Source organism: Psammomys obesus, unplaced genomic scaffold, assembly GCF_907164565.1.
Source record: "Psammomys obesus unplaced genomic scaffold, mPsaObe1.curated_primary_1811, whole genome shotgun sequence".
NCBI lineage: Eukaryota > Metazoa > Chordata > Mammalia > Rodentia > Muridae > Psammomys > Psammomys obesus.
Genome location: NW_026592666.1, coordinates 12,542,837 through 12,566,368, shown reverse-complemented (window position 1 = coordinate 12,566,368; position 23,532 = coordinate 12,542,837). Strand labels below are relative to the sequence as shown.

Below are 23,532 nucleotides of genomic sequence, written 5' to 3'. Positions count from 1 at the left end.
TGGGAGGATGGGCGCATAGGACTGGGAGGAGAGGTGGGAGGGGGCTGTGATCAGGATGTAAATTAATAAATTTAATAAGAAAAACAAAAAAAAAAAACAATCAAACAAAAAAGATGAAAAGAATGTCCTGCACGTTACAACCTCAACAGTTCCTGCACCGCCATCTGCTACCTCACTCAGCAACCGCCACCGTCTGTTAGTCAGACCTGTGGGCATCTGAACAGGGCTGAGACGCTTCCGTCGCTGCCCCCATCCATCACTGGCTTTGGCACAACCATCCGCAGCCCACACCAGGTGTGTGGGTCACAGCGGTCCCCATGAGCTGGCCCTGCTGACTGCCAAGGCCTGTCACCACAGTCTCCCTCCTGAAAAGCCCTCCTTCTTTTTCCTGATTTTTCCTGATTTTGTTTCGTTTCACTGATCACTCTAGGCAGGTGCTTTTCTTAGCTGTGGGGACTGGTTCAGCGCATTCTTTCCAGGTCTGACTGTGCTTTCTCTCCAAGAAGCCTGAGCTCCTCGTGTGGAATCGCTTGCTTCCATGCCCGTATACAATACACAATACGGTAACCAGCAATAAGTGTCCAGCACTGGGTTGACTGTGGAGGTGCTTCTAACGAATGACTGCTGGGGACCTGGACAAACTGAAGAGTCGGCCTGAGGTCATGTCTAGACCACAGTCTGTCTCACTCTAGAGCCAGGCCTCCCTCCAGCACAGCCCAGAGTTTTTCACCTGAGTGCAAGCGTACTCCACGCGCCTGCCCCTCCCTGCAGGGCTGCAGCGTGTGTTGAGGGCAGCCAAGGAGGAACAGAAGGAAGGGAACTCGGGTCTGCCGGTTGCGGAGACTCAGCCCAGGGTCTCAGAATGGATGATCCCGCTCATCGGCTGCAGTGAGGAGCTGAGATGTCTGACCTCTCCTGTATCACACGCACCTTCGTGATGGAAGATGTTGGCATCCCCTAGAGGCCACAGTGTGGGGTCCTCAGAGGGGAAGTCATCATCCTTCCCCTTGAAGCTATTCTTGCTCCACGTTCTTTGAACAGCCCAATCACACAGCCAGAGCAGAAGTCTCTCTCTGCCTCTCTTCCTTGGAGTCTGCAGCCCCATAACCTTCAGTTTTGCCTCCTGTATCATAATCTTGTTCCCATTCCCTTCCTCTGCTCTTTCGAGCACAGCCTGGTGCAGGCCTCATGATTCTTCTGTGCAAATCATTTTAGCGCCTTGCCTGCTGTTCCTCTGGCTGCAACCAACCCTCTTCATGCCACCCCCCTCTTTACAGCCGATGTTTCTAAAACGCAAAAACAATTATTAAAAAGGAGAACCTGTGTGGCTAGGATGTCAGCCTCTCACCCCATTCTAACTCAAACCTCATCGCTCCTCATTTTCTATTTGATGAACTCTGAGCTGCTGAGCCCATTCACAACTGAGGATGACATCACCGCCCTTACTCTTGTAACCTGATGCTCTGGAGCTTTGTACACCTTCCTCCTGGATGGCAGGGAACCCACACTTCAAGGCCATGGGTTGGGCTGGGGGCTCTCAGCAGCAGAGACCCTGGCACAGGACAGGTCTCCAAAACTGTTTTCATGACTCATGACTCTTGAAATGTGTTCACATGTGAAGCAGTAAATGGGCTGCTCGTCAGCTCCTAAGATGAAACATGAAAGGCCATCAAAAGCATGACTAAGAACACGTGAGTGGCTCTTGTATCCTTATCACTGCGTGCAAACCTTCTGAACTGCTGATGTTGGCATGTTCTGTGACGGCACCTGTTCTGTCTCTCCAGGAAGTAAGTGTCCACAGTTAAAATTATCTGGGCTAAGAAACATGTGTCTTTATCTGTCTTGACTCAGACATTCTTGGAGGTGTCATTGGTGTCCTGAGAAAGCACGCACACATTCAGAGGCAGGTTCTTCTCCCACGAATGTTGTATTCCTTATGGTGTGTTTTCTTAGAGGTTTACACTGGAGAAAGCCCCAACCCTCCCATGCACACCGACTCATTGCTCACTTAGTTTGCCCCTACCAAAAGGACACAGACACAAAATTAGCACAAAAAATACTGCTACACTCATTAGTGATCATTGGAGCAGCCATAACAATAACCCCTTTCAGAAGCTCAAGAGTTCAACTTGGGAATCATGACAGGGTCAACGGAGAAGGAAGGAAGGCTCATGGATCTGTTGAGTTTCTCTTAATGTCCCTCAATTCTTTCCATTACCCACCTAAGCATCACTGTTCAACTCTAGTGTTTGTTTCTTAAAGTCAGAGTTTTTGATGTCTTAGTCAATAGAAATGGGACCTAGTTTTAAATATACTATTCTCATTCTCCCCTTTAAAACGCTATAGGAAGATGGAAAGGAGATAGAAATCTGAACATCTTACCTCTGCCTCAAACACTGGATTACATAGTGCCATTAGCTTGGAAATTCCATTCTTTCCCTAATTATTCCTAGCCACCACAACATTCATTTGTTCGCTCATTCTGCAAGCATTTAACACTTTTTTTGCTCTTTCAAGCTTATAAGAATGAGTGTGATGAGGCTGAAACACTCAAAGATACACTATTAAATAGAAGAGATGGCCTTTTCACCAAGATGGCACCTAAAGCGAATCTCCTGCCCTTCCCAAAGCTGAAGCCAGAGGGAAGGCCTTGAAAGCGAGGAAGGCAGTGCTGAAAGGCATCTATAGCCACAAAAAGAAGATCCTCACGTCACCCACCTTCCGGTGGCCCAAGACCCTGCGGCTCCCGAGGCAGCCCAAATACTCCCGAAAGAGTGCACCCAGGAGAAAACAAGCTTGACCACTATGCCATCATCAAATTCCCCCTGACCATAGAGTCAGCCGTGAAGAAAACAGGACAACAACACACTTGTGTTCATTGTGGATGCCAAGGCTAACAAGCACCAGATCAAACAGGCCGTGAAGAAACTCTATGACAGTGATGTGGCCAAAGCCAATAGCCTGATAAGGCCTGATGGAGAGAAGGCAGATGTTCAGTTGGCTCCTGATTATGATGCTCTGGATGTTGCCAACGAGATTGGGATCATCTAAACTGAGTCCAGCTGGTTAACTCTAAATATATACTTTTTCCCACCATATAAATAAATGAATAAATAGACTAGATGGTGTGTATTACATTGTTTTTATACCCAGTATAAATAGTTCCCATTTACTCATGGGTTCTCATCCATGTCTATGATGAAATTTAATATTTCCTTATTCATATGTTTCACTCATTCTGGAAGACTGTAAGCAAGAACAAGGATCTGGTCTTCACTTCTACATCGCCTCTGTCTGCTGCAGAGCTGGCTGTGTGCTCTTGAATGAATGTGATCAGAAGAGAAGACTGGGTGTTTTCAACAGACAGTCAGATTGGTTTCAATTCAAAGAGTCAAAGAAGTCTGTGTAAGTTTCCTGTAGCCAAGAAGAAACAGGAGTAAAAGCTTTGCTGCGAAGAGAGAGCTCGCCCAGGCGGAAGGCAGGGTGCTGAGGAGTGCTCGGGCCTCCGTTGGCTGGGTAGCGGCTCCGCCACCAGTGCTCTTCCGCAGGGATAGCTCAGATGTGCTAATGTCCTGGCGCAGCACAAGCCAGTCAAACCCGAATACCCTGAAGGAGCGAGTGCTTGGACCCGAGTCCTGCTCATGTTTTGAAAGCTCTTAATCTGTTTCTAACGTGTACTCAGGGTGGCACGTCCCTGGGGTACCACGGGCAAACGAGCAGAACAAGCCGGTCCTGGGTGCACTAGCAGTGGATTTTATAAGAGGATGAAGGTCGCACTGAGAAGTCTGATCTTTCAAGAGGCAGAAAGAATGCAGGTCTGTGTGGCTGGGTGGGTTAGACCAGGAGAATGCCCTTGGGAGATTACGTGGAGGTTCTGAAGGCGCTGGCCACCCTTCCAGAGAACCCAGGTTCCAGGCCAACGATTAACTGCCGCATGGGCGGATGAACGGCACGTGAATCCAGGGTAAAACTCACACAGCTATGACATGTGAAGAGTGACTGGCTTTGCTGCTTGGATAGAGAATCCTGGAAGAAACATAGAGGGTGATATGAGCATAGTGGCTGCCTTCACCAATAGGAGGGAGAAGGGCTTTGAGCAAAGGGGTCAGAACAAAAGCAGGCAGATGGTTAGACAGTTTATCCACATTGATAGCTAGATGGCCATGGAGAAGAACCCTGGGCCAAGGTTTGGTGGGGATAGAGGAGTGCTACTGCTCACAGAGGTAATCTTTGGAAAGAAATGACCACCCGCCTCCAAGAATAAAGCCACCGCATGTCAATAGACATTGGGATACAGCAGACAGGCAAGGCATTCGCTCTCCTGTGATTTGCAGGCTTGTGAAATGATAGAACCACATCGAAGAGGGACAGGGATATAGCTTGGTTATGAGCCCAGCACGACATGCCCCGAGTTTCATTCCCAGCACCACAGGAACTGAGTCTCTCATCCTGAGCTTGAGTGGTGGATGAAAGAAGTTCATAGGTGCATCCTCGACCAACTACATGGCATCCTCGACCACACGGCTAGTTGGAAGCCAGTCAAGGCTACTTCAGGAAAACAAGAACTCACACTCAGAGATGTGAATACAAGAGGGACAAGGGACCCAGGACATGGGACAAACTTAGGCTACCCCCTGAACCACAGGTGGAGGGAGGCAGCAAGTATGAAGAAAGGCTTTGGCCAGGTCGGGGTCTTGTGATGGTCCCACGTGTGAACTTGTGTTTTATTCCACCTGCTATACTTCGTAGATAGTGACCAGCCTGGACATGCTGGCTGAGCGTGGGAGAAGGGAGTCACCTTGACTGGGGGCCCAGTGGCCTTATTGGTAAAGGTCACTGTAGCAGGAGACTGCAAACCCCACATTAGAAGCATAAACACTTGCAAGCCACAGAAGGCGGCTTCTCAGGTCACAGCACACTTGCCAGCTTGTGCACTCTCTAACGGAGTACATGGAGGAGCTACCAAGCCTGCTATCTGCTTTGAGAAGAGCTATAATTTAGCATCGCTGGCTACCAATTAGTCCCATTTTCCTCATCTGTAAAATGAGAGGTTTGGACGAAATGACCTCAAAGCTCTCCTCCAGCCGGGTGCATGGTGAAGGTGGAATTCTGAGTGTGCACTGACTCCTTTAATGGTTGTTTTGAGTGTTTAACCATCCGCATGTAAAAGCAGAGGACTAGGGCAACATCCCCAGAGCTCTGCGCTTTAGGAACCTGCCTGGGTTTAAAATCAATTGCCCTGTGAAAGTGCACAACCTGAGTTCTGCACAGAGAAATCTCTAGGGTCTGGAGAACCACACATGGTAACTGGTAGGTGATGGATTGGACGTTGAAACAGACCGTCCAGAAAATGATTAGAAATGGTTTAAGCCCCCAGTATTTGCAGGGTGGCGAGTGCTCTGTGAGTACTGAGAGCACAGAGGCTTCTCTGTTGTTAGGATGCTGTGGTAATGTGCCTCTGCTCCAGGAACTCGGAGCGATACTTAGACACCCTCCTATATCCCCTCACAGACTGAAGTCGAGGGCTGGCGGGATGGCCCAGCCATTGGCAGCGCTGGAGGCCCTTCCAGAGAACCCAGGTTCCAGTCCAATTATTAACCACCACATGGGTGGAGCCTTCATTTCACTTGGCCCCACAGCCACTGCCCTCACAGGTGGTGCACCAACATACACTCAGGCAAGATACCCGAGTGCATGAAATAAAATACCCCTTCTCTGTGTCCAAAGGAGGGAGCAGAAGGGAGCTGAAGGGAGGCTTGCCCAAAGTCACTGGGCCAGCAGCCCCCAATAGGTCTCTTTGTCCATCTTTAGGGTGACCCAGCCAGCGGCCTTCCGTTCCTGTTCCAAGTTTCTGTCTTGGCTTCCCTTCATGATGGAGCCAAAGAAGCCTGAATTGTGCCCAGCTGGCACAGAGCTACACCCTGCAAAGGTGGCAGGTCCCGTTGCAGCCAAGCAGGCACAGAGGCCACCGGCCCTCCAGGGACTTTCCATCTCCTAGGAAGGCACCCACCCCAAACACCCACTGTGGGCACGGTGACCGCCAGTCCCACACATCCCAGACACACTGTCATCTTGCTCAGACCAGAGAGGTAGAGATATGGAAAAGGAGGAATTGATCGGCTTTATGGGGCTGGAAAATCAGAGTCGGGGCCAGCCTGGGGAAATGGATAATGAGGTGCTAATAGGAAAAGCAAAGGCTGGCTTTCCCGGAAGGGGCATCCAGTGAGGTTGGGGAAGAGGCCTTCAGTAATTGAACAGGACCTCACAGGGAGACGGGGGACAGGAACGGTGGTTGAAGTGAGGGGCTGGTGAGGGGAATCTGGAGAGAAGCAGGCCGCACTCCCCATCCTCCCAGCGGCCTGGACTGCAGTAGGAGGTGCCTCAGTGCTCAGGTTCACTGACTGCATCAGAGCTGTTGTCACCCTGACTCCCAGGGCAGTGACAGGCTCCCAGAGAGCAGGGGTGGGGTGGGGTGATCCTCCTTCTCTCATTTCCAACAGCTTTGAGGTTTCTCTCCATCCCAGCCGGAGCAGAACACAGCCAGTTTATAGTTTATGGGGGTTTCGTGTGTGCCCATCTGTGTTTTCCACTGAGATCTGTGCTTTTTTGTGGACCCACCCAGATTCCAGAGCACGGCTCACTTGTGTGCCAAGTTTAGGCTCTTTTTCTTTGTCACTCCTTTCTCCAACTAAAACACAGGAGAGTTACCTTCCAAAGGCTTTTATGTATTCTTCAGAGACAAAAGAAGGATCCCAAATAATTAAGAGACAAGTGTCTAGCTCATTTTGCATGGTGTGCTTTTAGAAATAACCAGAGGATCGGTTCCTCCCATTTCAAGTCTCGTCAGCGTCAGTGGCCCTACAGCGTGGTGCCTTGGGAATGTGTGACACACGAGTGTCGTTCCTCAGGCACATCGTTGTGGACGTGGGGTCTCCCTGGCCTGGAACACTCCGGGTGCAAAGACTGGCCAGTGCAGAGCCCCGGGGACTTGCCTCTCTGGCTCCAGGCAGTGGAGTTATATGCTTGCTACCATGTCTTGATTTTTTTGGGCATGGATTTTGGGGATCAAACTCATGGCCTCGTGTTTCAAGGCAGGCACTTTACCCATAAGCCATGTCCCGAGCTCGGCGATCCCATTTCAGGTTGAAGGGCACTTCTTAAAGGTTTTGTAAGAGAGCTAACCTAGACACCAGAATTCAGGATTTCTTTATGAAATAATATTTTTTAAGCAGGACTGTTTAATAAGGAAATCAGGCCCTGGGAGGAGGCAGTTAGGGATTATTTTTCAGTCATGTGAAGGCATTTGCTTCCTATCAGTTCTGATAACACAAGACAAACGTGGTTACTAACACCTTCCTAAAATCACCACAGGTGGCTCTCATCACCCCTGTGGCAGGCATTTCCCTGGGATTTCAGGTGGAGACAGTTAGGTAGCTCACCCAGATGAAGCTGCCCTGGCAGTGGAGACCACCAACCTAGGCCTTCTTCCTCCACTCCCACCTCCTCCTGGAAACTGGCCAAGGAACAAGCATGCTGCTGCATGTTAGGGAAGGAAGAAGAAGGTGCTGCTGGGAAGCGGGAAGCAGAGTGCCAGGGAGGTCCATCCACTGAGGACCACTTCCACCATGTCCAGCACAGCTGTCGGGGGCCTGGAGTCTGCGCACCTGGGATTCGCATCGGGAGTGTCTGGACCCCAAGGATCAAAGTCTCTGTACAGAGCCAGGTTGCCTGTCTCACCGGAATGACCTGCTGCTGTCCCCCTCCGTTCCCCACAGGGCTGCCTCTCTCATCTCTGCAGAATTCTGAACACGCTCATCATGGGCTTGTACTCTGTCCTGTCAGGAAATTTCCAAAATGTGTGTTGTTCGTTTGATTAACTTCTGTCCCCCCGTCCATTCTGTCCTTCCTTCCTGCTGTCCTTTCAAGTGCATGTCACTATGTAGCCTGGGCACACTTGGAACTGACGAACTTCCTGTCTGTCGTGCAAGAGCTAGGAGAAGGAAATGTACCATCACATCCAACTCTCATTCTACTTTTTCTTTTTCTCTAATGTATGTTTATATTTTTAGCTCTCTATGTAGTTTTCAAATTTACCATCACAGATATTCTGCTGAAATCCTGCACTGTCACACTGTTCTGGAGCTCCAGAAGACAGACTGGGCAGCAGGTCCTGGAGGCTGGGAGAAGCTCATGCCCACAGGGGCTGACACAGCTTTCCTGTCTCATTGCCTTGGCATCACTGATGCTCAGGTCCTGTCTGTGTTCAAAGGTTGCCGGTCTTACGAAAGAATTAACGTGAAAGGTCTTGTTTAATCACAGCAGTAATTAGCAAATTTGGATCCGGCAATATCTTTCCTATTTTTTTTTTTTTAATTTATTGGAAACACGTTCAAGAACAGGCTTGTAGTTGGCTCCGTGTCTTGGAAAACTAAGCACATCCCTGGCAGACTCAGGGTCTCACCCTCTTCCCCCATGGGATGCTGACCTCTGACCCTGCTTGTCTAAACCTCCAAGGGGCTGAAGGTAAGGCTCCCTTGGCGAGGGTCCAGCCCTCTGAGGGTCCTGAGTATCAGGTGTGCTGACTGGCGCCCTCTCTCTTCTGTCCTCAAATCTTGTGCACGGAGCCACCCTGCATTGCCTGGCCAGCCTTACTTTACCCAGAGTGCTCCTCTGACCTATGAGGATGACCCCTGCCCTCATTTTTGGGGTCCATTCTGTTCTTCAAGGCTTGTCCCATGTGCCCAAGGAATCCGCTTCTGACTTTCTCAGCTCCCTGCCACGGCCCCTCATTCAGTCCTCATCAGGTTCTGCCCCGTACCACAGTGGTTCCCAGGCTCTGGGTGCCTGCCCTTCTTCCATCTCCCTCCTGACACACATCTGCCCTTAGCAACATCCAGAACTTCTGTGAGTCGAAGATCTAAGTTTTGGGACCAGTCAGATAGCTTGGTGGGTATCACACGTGGCTCCAAGCCTGACAGTCTGAGTTTGATCCCGAGAATTCACACTGTGGAAGGAAGGATCTGACTTCTACGAGCCGTCCTTTAACCTCAGTGTGAATGCTGTGGCACACACACACGCCCCCCCCCCCAAAATAAATGTAGCTAGAAAACTGCTTAACTTCCAGGCAAGAAAACTCTCAGCAAGAACCTACTCAGGCAACTGAAGGTCTGAGCCTAAGTATCAAAGGGCAGTTGATTTAAAAATCTCATTTAACAAATAGTTCTACCAACCGCAGGAGTGACAGATACTCAAAAGCAAGCAAACTGCAGCAAAGGAAGTTTAAATATGCGCAGCCTTAAAGGGGGGAGGGGCTCCCTCCCTGGACGGAGAAGCACTTGGTTGTCCCCACCCTACATCCGTTCTTCAGACTCGGAGTCTGAAAGAGAATTTCATGCTCTAAATGGGAAAATCTAGAAAATTCTTCTTGACTTAAAGTCTGAAAACCTCTGAGAGTCAAATCTGTGTCCAGCACAGCCCTAATCAGACAACGTGTGAGAGGCCAACACAACGATGTTCAGTGGGCTCCTGGGTGCGCCTTCATGGATCAAATCCCCCTTCAACCCCAGCCTGCACTTTCTTCTTCTCTCCCCAGGTCAGAGCTGCAGCCTGCACTCCATGACGCACCTCGCTGGCGTGGAGATCCTTTCTGCTTTGTCTCAAGTCTCCTGTGTTCTTTCCAGAACACTCTCAGCGTTTTGTCATCGCGGCATCGCAGGCTCACGGCCTTGGTTCCCTCTCACCTACGAAAAGCACCTCCCTCCCCGGCCCATTGTCCATTTTCAGCAGCCAGTCCGCCACACTGCAGTTCTTCCTAGGACAAGTCTGTGCTGGATAGAAGTGGGAGGCCGGCGATGAGAAAAAGACAAGAGGAAGTGTGCCTTCATGTGGGCCCGTAAGTGGGGCCGAAGGGAGCACCGAGGAGAGCAAAGAGGCTTCAGCCCCCAGAGCCTACATCTAGGCAGTGAAGCACCTACATCTAGGATGGGGAGGAGGTTCTGGGAAGAGGCTAGCCCCAGCTTTGTAGCCAGGGATGGTGTCCTCAGGCTGAGGCGAGACCTGTCAGCCATGCGGGAAGTTTATAAACCTCAGTGTGGGCCGAAGCTGCAAAGCAGCAGCCGGAGGTGAAACACGCACAGCAGAAAGCAGACTGTCTTTCAGAATATAAACTACTGAATGCCAAAGCAGTTCTTCATGGGCCGCTGGGTCCCTGAGACGCGCTGGTTAGAGGCCACTGCACGGTTTCGTCTAGACAGTCTAGTAGCACACGTATGCACTTAGTAGCACACTGCTTCTCATCAGCACCTCTGTGCCAGCACTTCGAAAGCAGCTCAGAGGACTTGGCTCCATACACTTAGTTTTATGCTCTATTTACTGATTTGTTTCTGAGAAAGGGTCATGTGTGTCCTGGGCTGACCTTGAACTCACGACGTTGCTGAAGATGCCCTGAACTGCTGATCTTCCTGTCTACTTTCTGAGGGCGGGGACTGCAGGCTTGCACTGCTGCACAGTGTGTGCAGCTGGGGACACATCTCCAGGACGCCGGGCAAGCACTCCATCGTCAACCAAACTGCACCCTGCGACCACAACCGCCTTTCCTACAGGCCTCCCGGAACACAGGGACCTCGGGGAACGCTCAGTGGTTAAACGCTCCTGAGGAGGACCGGAGTGGAGTTCCCAGCCCCTACATCAGGCCCTGTACAGCCACCTGAAGCTCTGGCTCCCGGATCTGATGCCATCTTCTGGCCTCTGAGAGCTGCACCCTTGTGCACAAACTCACACTGGGGGACGGACACACACAGAATCATAAAGCAAAGACAAAATCTTTTAAAAAGTCAGTCTTGAAGCGTATTAATCAGGTTATCGAAGACAGGCGTAGCTGTGTTAGGACAAGGCTGGCATCAGAACGCACGCCGTTTACACAGCGTTAATGTTAATGTTGTTAATGCTCTAGCTCAAAGCTCCTGTTTGTCGCCTGCACATATATGCCGGTGATGGAGTAGGCGGCTAGCCACTTGTCAGTTCTTCCCGAGACTTCTCAGAAGACAGCCGGGCGGGACTCGTTCTGCGGCACTTCAGCCGCCCCCCCCCCCACACACACACACACAGCCAGGCACTTCCAGACGCTTTCCTGACTCTTAGCAGGTCTGTGGGAATGGCTGACAGGCGGGCTCAGCAATGTGAGCCTTGTTCTTAAAGCACGGGGCTAGGCAGAAAGGGGAAGTCTAGGGATCAAGACGGCAAGGTTCGGGCCTCGACCGAGTATCTTTACTGAAGGGGATACGGACGGAGCAGCCCCAGCCTACAAATACTCCAGGGTGCAAACACTCACGAGGAAGAGCATTATTTGGTGAGTTTCGCAAGCAGTCATTCCAGGAAATGACCGTTAACTGATACATGAACTCAGAGCAGCCCTCGTTCACAGAAACCGGGGGCGGGGGAGCCCCCGCCGGACACACAGGCGTTTCACTGAGGCAGCTGCGCACAGTCCCTTGGCGAAGGTAGGGCTCTCCGGTAGATCTGACGTCGTTCTGGGGTTAGGCTCTTGCCTGGCACAGCGCTCTGTGGGCGTCGGTGCTCAGCTTTCCAGGTAGAAGTGTGAACTCCAGCACGCAGGGGCACTGCCATGAGAGGCGCGCACCGATTGCATCTTACCCCGAGGACGTGACCTCGGGGGCCTGCGTCTGGTGGAGATCTGCCCCTGGTCCCATGCCAGGGACGTGAGAAGCATTCCAGACAGCACGAGGTGGAGTGAGGAGGCGCAGAGCAGCACAGGTCCGAACTGCCCTGCCTGCCCCCACAGTCTCCCTCAGGCAGCCGGCAGCCGCCCTTCACACGCTCACCCGCGCCTTCACCTGTCCCCTCATCCAGGGCGGACTTAGGGGACGGGCGAGACCCCAGTGTGGGCCTCCTCCCACGCACAGCCCTCTTCAGAACCCCCTTTGACTTTTGCAGCCACCGTTTGAAACTCGTGTTCTTTGAAGAAAGCCCGGTGTTGGGTGATCTTTGAGCCCTGTGAAATCTTGACCAGCCTCTGCATTGGGCCATGGAAAAAATGCACAAGAATTCTGTAGCTGTCAGGTCAGCCTGACACCAAGACGGCTCTGACTGAACAAGGGTGAACTGAAGCCAGACCTGCCGGGTCCTCCAGACATCCTCCACCGGCCTGCTTCTTCTCTGCGTCAGGTTCACCCACCTTCCGTTTCAGCGGGTCAGTATGGCCGGGCATTCCAGGGGCACAGCCGGCTTGCGGTGCTGTTTGCCCTGACTGCTGACCCCTGGGTGAAGCAGGGCATCCAGACGGCACTGAGATCCTGAGCATCTCTGCTGGTGTGGACGGCTGCAGCCTGGGGCGTGCTCCAACTGCGCAATCACGGGGGTGGAGGGGAGAACCAGACAGGACCCAGCTCATGCCATCGTGCATGCTGCCCTGGCTTTCCCGTGTGTCCTCAGCTGGGTGGGGCACACACATGCACTTTCACTGAGCTGCTCTTTACTGGGCACAAACCAGCTGCTGGCACTAGTGTGTCTTTATGCCCTGAGTCAGAACCCGTTTTCTTCTTGGTGTCTTCTGAGGTGAGCATGGGCAACCTTGCTGGTCTTTATAGTGTGCCAGGGTGGCTGGGGTTTATAGTACAGAGCATCGGGTAGAGAGCACACACGTAGGCTGGGCTTTGGTTCACCCTTGCCCCGTTGGTTGGAGGGAATGCAGGAAGCTGCATTTCTCTTACCAAGACCCCCTAGTTAAGAAAGGAGCACAAACGTGTGGCTCCAAATCCTACGAGGATTTCAGCTATGTTAGTCCAGGAGCCTCCCCTGTGGTTGGCTCTGTGAATCCAGAGAACGCACCTGTGCTGTTCTCAGGTTCAAGTCTCTGTCCGGCCTTTTCCTACGAGCTGGAGGCAGAAGGGCCCATGCCCCTTGGCGACTTGCTTTACTATGAGCTGTGCCCCCGTCTTGCCTTTTGTACTGATGTCTGTGTTCCTGTTTGTCATCCCTCTCAACAGAGCAACATTTAGTCAGTACCCTTCTTTCCTGGAGTCGTTGATCTCCCCACCTGCTGCTCCCAGCGTGCCCTCTGAAGGGGAGGAGGAAGTGAGCCCCTTGTTCCCTCAATTCATGCAGGGCTTGGCTCTCCCGAAGCTGCTTGCCCTGGAAGTTCTGATCACAGAGTCCCTTACCTGCCAGGCAACTGGCACCAGGAAGCCGCCTGAGCGAGGAGCCAAGAGTTTGGCTCACACCTGCCTCTAGCAGGGCACTGTGTCCTTGAGAGGTGCAGGGCCAGGCCTGTCCATGGCTCACTATGCTCCTGGGCTATGCCTGCCTCCGCCTCCTTCCAGGGACATGGAAGTGGCTCTGAGGAGACAAAGGCGAGGAAAGCAGGCCACAGCCTCCTTCTGCTTTCTTCCTGCCTTTGACCACCGGTAAGCAACTCCTCTCTGCCGGTGTGAAATCAATATTAGTTCTTTACAGCAACCCTCGGAGTCTTTTTGCAGTAGAGAAAATAACTGTTTTCATTTGAGAGACATAAGTGAGGTCCATAAGGGACAGTCCAAACTGGGTTGCTTCTGTGAGGAGGGATAAGGGCAAGCCCTCAGAGGCTTCCACACCCCCACAGGAGTTCCTGGGGCTGGCACTGGCTGCAGCACCCACTCTCTCTCCCCATGCTTCGGGCTGGGGAGTCCACAGAGCCACTCTAAACTCAGCGTGGACTCTGAGGGGACACCTTGAGGGAAGGTGTTCTGCATGGCTCAGGAGCTGGGCGGACTGCTGGGGAAGGGCTGTGTCTGACATCCATGTGGAAGTCAGGGGAAGGCCGCCTCTGTGTTTGCCCCTCTGCATGTGCCGACATCCAGGTGAATATAAGAAAGCACACCCAGGAACACACACGCACATGCGAACACATATGCACACACATTCACATGTGCACAGATCGCACATCTGCATCCACACACACACACACACTTGCACGCATGCCCACACAGCACACACATCCGAGCCTTCCCTCCATCAAGCACAGAAGCCTTTCCAGATTTCTTCCTTGAAGGGGGGAGGAGGCACGCCCTCAGCCCTGAGGGCAGGAGCCAGGAAAACCTGTTTGTGTGAGTTCTGGGCCTGCTGGCCCCTGACGCCTGTGGTCTCATTCTCCTGCCCCCCTCCCAAACGTGAGCTGTCCACACTGGTTATGAGTGCGAGGTGAGGAAATTCTGTAACTTGGCAGCGTGGCGGGCTGGGGGAGGGAGAAGTGGTCAGAGGGAGGGCTTCTCAAGAATGCATTCCTGCCGGCAGGCAGGACCGCAGGCTCCAGTCAAGCCTGCTTCCCTAAGACCCCACACACTAGTGTGCAAAACCGGGAGAAAGGCTGCACTCTCTCACCCACTCTCTTGCTGAGAGTGCTGAAAGAAGCTTAAGTTTGTCAGTCTTCGGCTGTGCAGCTGTGCGTGGGAAGCCCGAGTGTGACCTCGGGGTCATGCTCTGTGCTCACTTGTGCTGCCTCAGGACGGAGACGTGAGTAAAGCAAACCCCGGGAAGGGACTCGAGTGTGAGGTGAGTCTGTAATTATTCCTCACCTGGATTTACCCCGTATGCGGTGTTCACACCTGGATGGCATTTATAAGCACATTCCAGTTTTATGTGACACTTCCCTTTGATTTCTTTTTTAAAGCACAGTTGTAAACAGGAGAGAATTTGTCACCCAAGGCTATTACTGATGGCGACCTGTTTGTGTAAACCTTCATGTGAAAGGGCAGAGTAGAGAAGAGTCCAGACTAACCCAGGCTGCTGTAGGTGTGAGTTGTGATTTCAGATGGCCAGAAAGGAACCCTGAAGCTCACTTATAACCTTGACAGTGAGCTGGGCTTGGGTGGTGAACACACTCAGAGAAAGAGAAGGGAAGCCGAGCATTTTGATGGTGCGGGGGACACGGTTGGGGCTTCAGTTGCCCAAAATTAATTTCTCCGTTTGCAAACGGAGTTTTCCAACCTGTGGCTTAAAGTCTTTGGGAGCTCATGAGATGTCTAAGAGGCAAATTCTTCTTTCCTCCAGGCTGAACACACAAGTGTAGGGAACAGACAAAGCTCTGCAGGGGCGAGGTGGGGGCTTAGCCTGGCACTGCGCTCCTGTGCTGAAAACAGCCTGAATGCACGTGAAATTACACCCACATTAGGGAAAGAAGCATTGTCCGAGGGGTGGTGGTGAACCTGGCGGGTTCTCAAGCAGACTGCTGTCCGCTCCTCTGACCCGACACAGAAACCTAGCAGCTCTTTCCTCTGGGTCCCACACGCCACAGTTTCAAATCTTTGGTGGAGGGCCTGCCTTACTTCCACCTGAACTGACTTCTCCACCGACAAAGGGAAATGACAGCCAGGGAACTTAAGAGAGAACCATATAATCACTGAAAATCAGGAACACACACCACACGACATGGAACACTTAAGAGAATAACAAAGTAATCCTCAGACTCTAGACCCCTAGCCCCTCAGCATGCTGGGCTGCTTCTGGGTATTTACACTTCTTTTCTGCATACAAGGATGAAGTACCTTTGCTCTCTTTGCCCCATTTTCCACAAGTAAACAGCACTTGTAAATGCCCCCAGATAAGCTTGACTGGCTTCAGCGATTTAAGGAAGCTTTTTGTAAAGAAGCACAATGTTTTCACTGCCTTTTGAAGTCAAGGTTTTCAGAAACCTCTCCAGCATGCTGCGTGCCCCCTTGCTGACATAAGCTCCCGTCTCTTACCTGTGGAGTGCCCAGTGCCGGCTCCTGGGTAGATGGGAAACCACGACCAGGCCAGGAAATGATCAGCCCATGTAGAGGCAGGTGAAAGAGGTAGTGCTGAGGGTTTCTCAAAGTGAAGAAACGCTCGCTGTCAGTCAAGAACAAGTTGGTACAAGTTTCTGTAGGAATTACCTGAGGGAAATGAAGAGAGAAAGAACGAGATTGGAAGAGACTGAGTGGAGGAGGGACGTAGAAGGAGGAGGGAGGAGAGGAGAAAGAGGAGGAGGGAGACGGGAGAGGAGAGAAAGGGGGAGAGAGCAGAGAGAGGGGAGAAAGAAGAGAGAGGAGAGAAAGAGGGAGAGGAGAGGAGAGAGTGGAGAGAAAGAGGAGGAAGAGAAGGGAGAGAGAGAGACAGAGAGAGGAGAGAAGGGGAGAGAGAAAGAGGAGGAGAAGAGAGAAGGGAATCAGGAAGGAGCTTTGATGTCAGTGTGTTAAGGTTTTTAGGAAATAGACGGACCAGCTCAAGGTGTCTTGGACTGGCAGCGACTCCCCAGCTCTTCAGGCACCTGTGTGTGAAAGAAGCCGAAGTTCTGGCTGAAGAACACAACTCCTTTCAGGAGAAACTTTGTCCCCTCTTATCAAAGTCCCTTCTGAAGGTCCCTTTGCCTAAGTAAACTATAAACAAACAGATTATCTTTCTTAGGAACCTGTCTGACCCTCCTGTTCTCCCTTCCTCTTCCCTCTCCCCACCCCAAATGAATACTAAGCAGAACCCTAAGCTCCCAGGGAAAGCAGGGACCAGGGAGCTCAGTCAGCGTGTGCTCAAGGAGAACATGGCTGGGAGGAACTGCCGTTTTCAGTTCTGCCCTCTATGGCCACAGCAGTCTATTTTATTTTATTTATTTATTTTTATTTTTTGGATGTTTTGTTTTCTTTCAAGTAATTGGAAAGATAAGGATAAATAAATCTGGGTTCTTTTGGATGATTGGAATTGGGCTGGAGTTTGGGGTTAGAATTAGGGTATTGGCATTCCCACACAGAGTCTGGCATTATTATTATTATTATTATTATTATTATTATTATTATTATTATTATTATTAATCTGTGTGTTTCACTGCTTTGCATGTTTCTCGTCAGTCCACAGGGGATATTCACACGTGTGTATATAGGTTCCAATATACCCTTTGCAGTTTAGAACTGTTGCAAGTTTGGTTTCTTGAAGGTTCATGTCTAGTTAGAGCCAAAATTCATTCATATATGAAGAACATGATAATAATTTATAACATAATAAAAATGACAATGAAAAAAGAAAATTAGTCAAAAGTAGTATGAATACACTTAAAGCATGACGTTCTAAGGCAGTATTCTTCACTGTGGTGGTGTTCACCTTTTCATTCTTTAGGGTTGATAGTGTGTCAGTAATTAGATTTGTGCTTGCAAATCTGACAGAATGCACCAAATGAGACATTAGAAACATACCACTGGAGTGTTCACAGAGGAAGGGAGAAAATTTAAAAGAGCCGTCCACGAGACTTCAGCAGAGGAGACAGGCTTTGTTTTGCCTGAGTTAACAGCTGAATGGCCTGATTAGGCGTTTCTGGAAATTTCTGAGGTGGAAGTGTGTAGGAAAACCTTTTAATTCCTGCAAAAAAAAAAAAAAAAAAAAAAAAAAAAAAAGTCACCCAATCTTTCTTTTATCCAGTGAATAAAATCTGCTTCCTATCCCGGGGTTAAAGAGCAGATTTTTAGGTGACGAGATCTGAGCTTGGCTACATGAAGGAACAACTGATGCTTGTCATCCAAGTCGGTTAAACTAACTGATCTGTAGCCCAAACTCAGCAGGAATGACTGGTCAATAAGCCCCTTATCTATCCTCCTCTTCCTTTCCTTCCTTCCTTCCTTCCTTCCTTCCCCTCCCTCTCCCTCTCTCTCTTTTTCTGGTCAAGGTGTTACTTTGTAGCCTTGGCTAACCTTGAACTCACAGAGATCCATCTAGGTTGCTAGGATTATAGCTCATCCACTCCTCCTCTCTTTTTTGAAGTTAGCTATTAATATTTAAAATATATATTTAAAAATAGAATTGTTGTTTTGATATTCTAATATGGTCACACTAAGTTGATAATGGCCACTGTATCTGTGAATGCTGATCCAGTGGGAAAACATGCAGTTGACAAGTTCAGTTTATGACACTTGGGCCTCTGCTCACTCTTTAACCCTCTCCTGAGTTACCTCATGGTTCTAAGTTCCTCTCGTGGCACCGTCTGTGCCAGTAAGAGTCATGGTATCTGCTGGCCCCAGCTAGGAGTGTTCATGTCTCCTCTTGCTGAAATCAATTTAGACTTTATTCTTTTAGGCTCTGTTGGTACAGCCTTACACCTCACTGAATGTACAGTTAGCTTACCTCAAACACATCTTCTGGCAGTGGGTCCGTTTCCTAGCAGTTGCCCTCACAGAAGGTAAAAGGCAAAGATGAGTTTGCACTTTTGTCAGCACGAGCTGGTTAAATAGCAAAGTGCTGCCTGCGGGTGGAATTAGGCAGGTCTGGCCCAGTGCACCCACATCCACCCTTTCTTCCTCCTGTGCCCAAGCCTGGGCACTACCGAAGCTGTGCTGGCACGCTGGCGTGTGTTGACTCTTCACTCGTCTCTTACTGTTTAGCTCTGTGTGGAGAAGATGGGTAACTACCTGAGCCAGACAGTGAGATGCCATGGGCGTGTCTCCCCCAGACAGCCACGCAGACTATTGAGCACAGCCGGCTGATTCTCAGTCAGTTTTACACGCAGAAATAGAGTACCCCAGACCCTGTGACGGTCATCCCATGTCACTTAAGAGCCCAGCTGTAGATTCTTCTACTTCTTTTGTATGCACATAATTTCGCAATGTGCCTTGCTTGGTGATAAGCCAATGTTGTATTGGGACGCCTCTCTCTGGGTTAGCGACAGCAATCAGCAGGGAGGGTGCTTGGGTCTACCTGCTGAAGGCGGCTACTGCCCTCCATCGGCTCGCTGGCCAAACACCCTCCCTTAAGTCCCTCTTTCTCATACGTCTTTTTCTGGTACTTCTATTCCTGAACATAGACAAGGGCCTTTTTAACAGTCTTCCAAAGTTAGTGCCTGGCTTCTGGCAGAGACTATGGGCTCAGATTGCAATTTGGGGGCGGCATTATTTTGTCTAACCAGCATTTAGTGGTATATTGTGCTGTGACAGCCACTGAAACACCCTGGTGGGTTCCTTGTGGTGACCCTGATTCTTCATAACTGCCCCATTCCCTTTTTGCACACCCTCGGCATGCGCTGAAAGCAGGAGGGTAAACACCTGCACTTTTGGGTTTTGATGTTGGAAATTTTCCCAATGCACAACTGTCACTTCTTGCCAAATATTCCAGTTATTGTGGAAAAACTGAGCAGTGAAAATTGGCTAAATGATATCAGGTGACAGAGCAGGGCCAAGCTGTCATTAAGGTCTCCAAGAATTCGGGCTGAAGAGAAACGGGAGTAGGGAAGAGGCAGCCCCTCACTTCTAGATCCCTGCTGCAAAGCTCACCTACTTTTTTTTTTCTCTTTGAATCTTCCTTAACTAAGTCACAGTGGGAATTAATGTGACATTGTCTAGAAAGCAACAAAAAGCTGAGCTGAAAGGCAAGCTGTGCCTGGCTGTTTGCTGCGCTGCCAAATCCACGGCTACCTCACCGGACTCACTCCCGCTGTCTGTCTGAAAGCAGTGCAGGCAGAGACGCTCTCAGCACACCTTAGAGACTGTCCTTTTCTTCAGCAAGCCAACAGGAAAGTCAGAGCAGCTAGAGTGTGAAGAGGGAGCAGAGGTCAGGCTTCCTGAACTGTGTTCCGGTTCTGCGGATCTCTGCAGGATCTGACCCTCATGCAAGCCGAAAAGAGGGCGGCGGCTGCATTTACTTAGCTTCTGCATTAAGAAAGATCCTTCCTTCCTTCCTTCCTTCCTTCCTTCCTTCCTTCCTTCCTTCCTTCCTTCCTTCCTTCCTTCCTTCCTTCCTTCCTTCCTATCTGTGTGTGTCTCTCACCCTGTGTGTGTGTGTGGTGTGGTGTTCATGTGTTCCTAAATGTACAGGTGCACCTGTGTACATGTGGAGGCCAGAAGTCAGCCTTGGGTAAATTTCCTGACCATCCACTTTGACTTTGAGATGGAGTCGCTTACTGAGCTACTGGGCTCATGCGTTGGCTGACTGGCTGGCTGGGAAGCTCCAGGCATCCACTGGTCTCTACCTCCCAAGTGCTGGAATTACACGTTTGCTCTCCTGGCCTGGCTGTTTAGACTGGTGCTGGGTTGACACCAGGCCTCCCAGCTTGCAGGCAAGCATTTTACTGAGACAGCCATGTCCAGCTTTCTGGCTGCATTTATTCTCTGTCACATGCAGGAGGGCACCTGCCCCTGCCGCCCACGCCATCCCACCCCCTTGCTTTGCTCTTGTGGCCACCCTTCCCCACAGTGGGGCTGGGCGATGGCTTGCCCTTCTCCAGATGAGTTCCACTGAGGAACTCCCACCAATTACCCCCTTGGCTTAGCAGTGTGGGCCCATTCTAACGTGTCTTTTGAGGGGCTGTCTGTCCGGCCTTCTGAGCCAGCTCTCGGCTGCAGTGCGCGGGGCAGAGCTGCAGCCCTCGCCTGGTCACCGACATGCTAGTCCTTCCTGGCAAGAAGCTGAGCAGCGTGGGGGAGAAGAGCGGAGTGCAGTTTTCTCTTGTTGGTTCAGGCTCTGTGGAGAGGCTGCTTGTGGGCTGTGACCTGGGAAGAGCCAAGCCCCTTTCTGAGCTGCTCTTCACGCTCCTCAGCTGAGCACACATTCGCCTCCAGGATCCCGCGTGTGCAGGTGGAGAACACGGGGGACGCTGACTCATGTGTCTTCTGCCACAGACTTTAAGGGGCAGGTCTGTGGTTCTTACCTTCTCCTTTGTGCACACTCCAGTCCTTCGAGATCGGTGTGTTCATCATTTGTACTCTGTGACCCTGAACTACCTTAAAATATTTCCAAAATTTTGCATTCCTTAAGAACCAGGTCTTCTCCGAGAAGAACAGTGAGGAGAGCTGTGGTTTCCTTTTTCTTACTCTATTGCTGTTTTCGGGGGAGGGTCAAATCATTTGAATGGTTAAATAGGTTATATTACTCAAAGAAACAGAATTTCATCAGCTTGTTCCTGCGAAGCTGAATTTAACCAAGCTGATGTTCCTGGAGTGCCTTGTGTTGTGACAGTAATTTGTCAGGTTTATTTAGCATAATTTTCTGACTTTGATCACATGCGTGCCTTCCCAGAAATCAAGTGTGAGAGTGTATCTCCTATCATGCTTGTAGAATCTAAAACAATATTTGATGGTGCTCGGAGCACCTTTCTGTTTATTTGCTAACAGAGCGCCGTGCGCCCAGGCTTGCGTGCGTCCAGGCTTGCGTGCGCCCTGGCTTGCGTGCTCCCTGAGCAAGTGGCCATGTGTGTATCGCTGATGTTCCCTGTGTCCAAACTGCCATTTGAATTACAGAAATTCACGTGGACAGAGCCAGTAAGGGCCACATACAGAAGTCACCACATCTCAAAGTTGGCTGAGTCCCAGAGATGGAAATTTTAGTTAAGAGAATGGCCTGCGTCAGCAGAGCACCTTCAAGTGTTTGCTGGGTATTGGGTTTCTTCCTCAGAATTCAGGGAGCATGGAGGGTGGAGAAGGCAGGAAGCAGAAAGCATTCTCCTCAGTTCTGTGAGCAGGACATGTGCCTGTGCGAAAACAGAGCTCAGGGAGAAGGTGAGCCGGAAATGATGAGTAAAGCCAAGTTTCTCTTCCGAGGTAAACCTGACAAGTGGCTGTGAGGGTACAGCTGTAGGGACAGCCATGTCACCCAGTGCTGACGCTAGCCAGTCATCCTACCAGCGTCTCTATCCTTCCTTCCATCTCTCCACCTGTGTCATTTACTTATGTGCCGCTGAAACCAATCTGACAGAAAAGGGCTGCTTGGCTCAGGTCTCAGGCACCAGCACAAGTCTGTTAGCTGCAGGAAGTTGGGCAGGACATTACAGCAGAGGGCATGTGTGCCCAAGAACTTCTTCAGCCCTTCATAGGCAGAACACAGAGAAGACAGCGGGAGGGACCAGGGGCAAGAAGTCTCCACAGATCTGCCCTAGACCCCAGTGGCCTACTTCCTATAATTAGAAAATACCTAAAGTTTCAAGAACCTTCCACAAAAGTACCATTAGCTGGAGAATCAAGTCTTCAAAGTAGGGGTCTGTTGAGAACATTTCCCATTCAAATCATGACAGCCCCTGTGATTTTGTCACACATCTTTCATTTTCAAGTTTTATTCTCTGACTTGACCTGCCTCTTAAAATTATAGCTGGGGATAACTTCTGACATGAAAAATCTCACATCAGAAAGACCCCATTCCAGGTGGGTCTCAGGCCTGCATTTATTGTAGGATAAAGAACGAAGTTCAGATGGTGAATCTGTATACTGAAGCTGATTCTATCAATCTGATTATCAGGTGTTATATTCACAGCCCTGACTTGAGCCTAACACCTCCTTACGGGACTTTTTAACCCATTCCCCACAGGCCACCTGTGGACCCTGTGGTACAGAGCAGGAACCCTAACAGTAGCCAGCCCTCCTAAAATGGCCAGGAATGCCGAGGCAGACCGAGGGCTCTGCCCCACACTGTAGAAAGATGCCCTTCAGAGCTACCATTTTGCACTGACAGTAACCAGCAACTAGGGCAGGCTGCAGTTGGGTTTAGACCCAGGTGTCCAGATCCTTGCTCTTTTCTCCAAGCCTTCTGTGGCCTCTGGCTCCTCATGCCTTCCCCTGCCTTCCTGCTGCTCTCAGACTCTGTGATGATGCCTGCAGCAGCCTCCTGTGGTCATGGCGGTGGCTCTGCATTCTTCCAGCTATGGGCCAGTCACCACCCTTTAAAGAGCATCTTAGACAAACAGTGCCCACATGGTCATCTGCATCAGGATGTGTCCAATTTCCTTTGCTAGCTATCTGGCCTGCATCCATCCCACAATCCAATTACTTAGAATATCTTTTTTATTAAGAAGAAAAAGACAATCATTGGTCCAGAGGTCTTATTGCTAGCTCTCTGTTTTATAAAATAAATACCTTAGCAGTCATAAGCTCAGGCTGAAGAAATGGCTCAGCGGTTAAGAATGCTTGCTAAGCAAGAGTGAGGATCAGAATTTGGATTCCCATTTCCAAGCCTGGCTTTTCCAAGCCTGAAAGTGCCTGGAACCCAGGTCCAAGGGCAGTGGAGATAGGAGGATCTCAGTCTGGTGTTTGTTGTCTTCTAGACCAGCTGGGAAAAATAATGAATGCCAGTTCCGGGGTCAGAAGAGACCCTGAATAAAGACTTGTCACAGGGTAATAAAGATGGTGCCTGGTGCCCTCTTCTGGCCTCTGCATACACACAGGTATGCACTGCCACCCTTGTCCAAACACACACAAGTGCGCGCGCGCGCGCACACACACACACACACACACAAGCATGTTCGCGAGCTCGCGCGCGCGCGCACACACACACACACAATGCTTTTTGTTTTAATTGGCACAGGCCTGACTGGCACTATCACCCATACTGCAGCCCAGTGCCTAGTTTTACTCAAGAAATTCTGAGTAGGCAGAGCCAAGGCTGGAACGGGAGATAGTGCTCTCTTGGCACTGTTGGACTCAGCTCTGCCTAGAAAGGACAGTTGGAGAGTTAGAGAGATTTGGGGTTTCCAGACTGCTAGGAAAGTCTGCTCCTGTTCTTGTAGAGGAAACCAAGATTGGCCCAGGTCAGATGCAGACCAAGGGGAGACAGCTGGTCTACCCT

General features: G+C 50.5%; 1 protein-coding gene and 1 pseudogene across 5 annotated transcripts in view; one reads left to right on the top strand and one right to left on the bottom strand.

Moving 5' to 3' along the window:
- The window catches only part of Kcnj15 (potassium inwardly rectifying channel subfamily J member 15), a 40,688-nt gene extending 24,393 nt beyond the window's left edge, over positions 1 to 16,295 (bottom strand). For all 5 annotated transcript variants that reach the window (XM_055614782.1, XM_055614784.1, XM_055614785.1 and 2 more), the window contains exons 1-2: positions 16,231 to 16,295; positions 15,735 to 15,905 (exon numbers count right to left, since the gene is read on the bottom strand). The gene's annotated coding sequence lies outside the window, so the exon portion shown is untranslated. The remainder of the gene's footprint in view (positions 1 to 15,734; positions 15,906 to 16,230) is intronic.
- Positions 1,678 to 3,051, top strand: LOC129682475 (60S ribosomal protein L23a-like; annotated as a pseudogene).
- Positions 16,296 to 23,532: the final 7,237 nt, after the last annotated feature.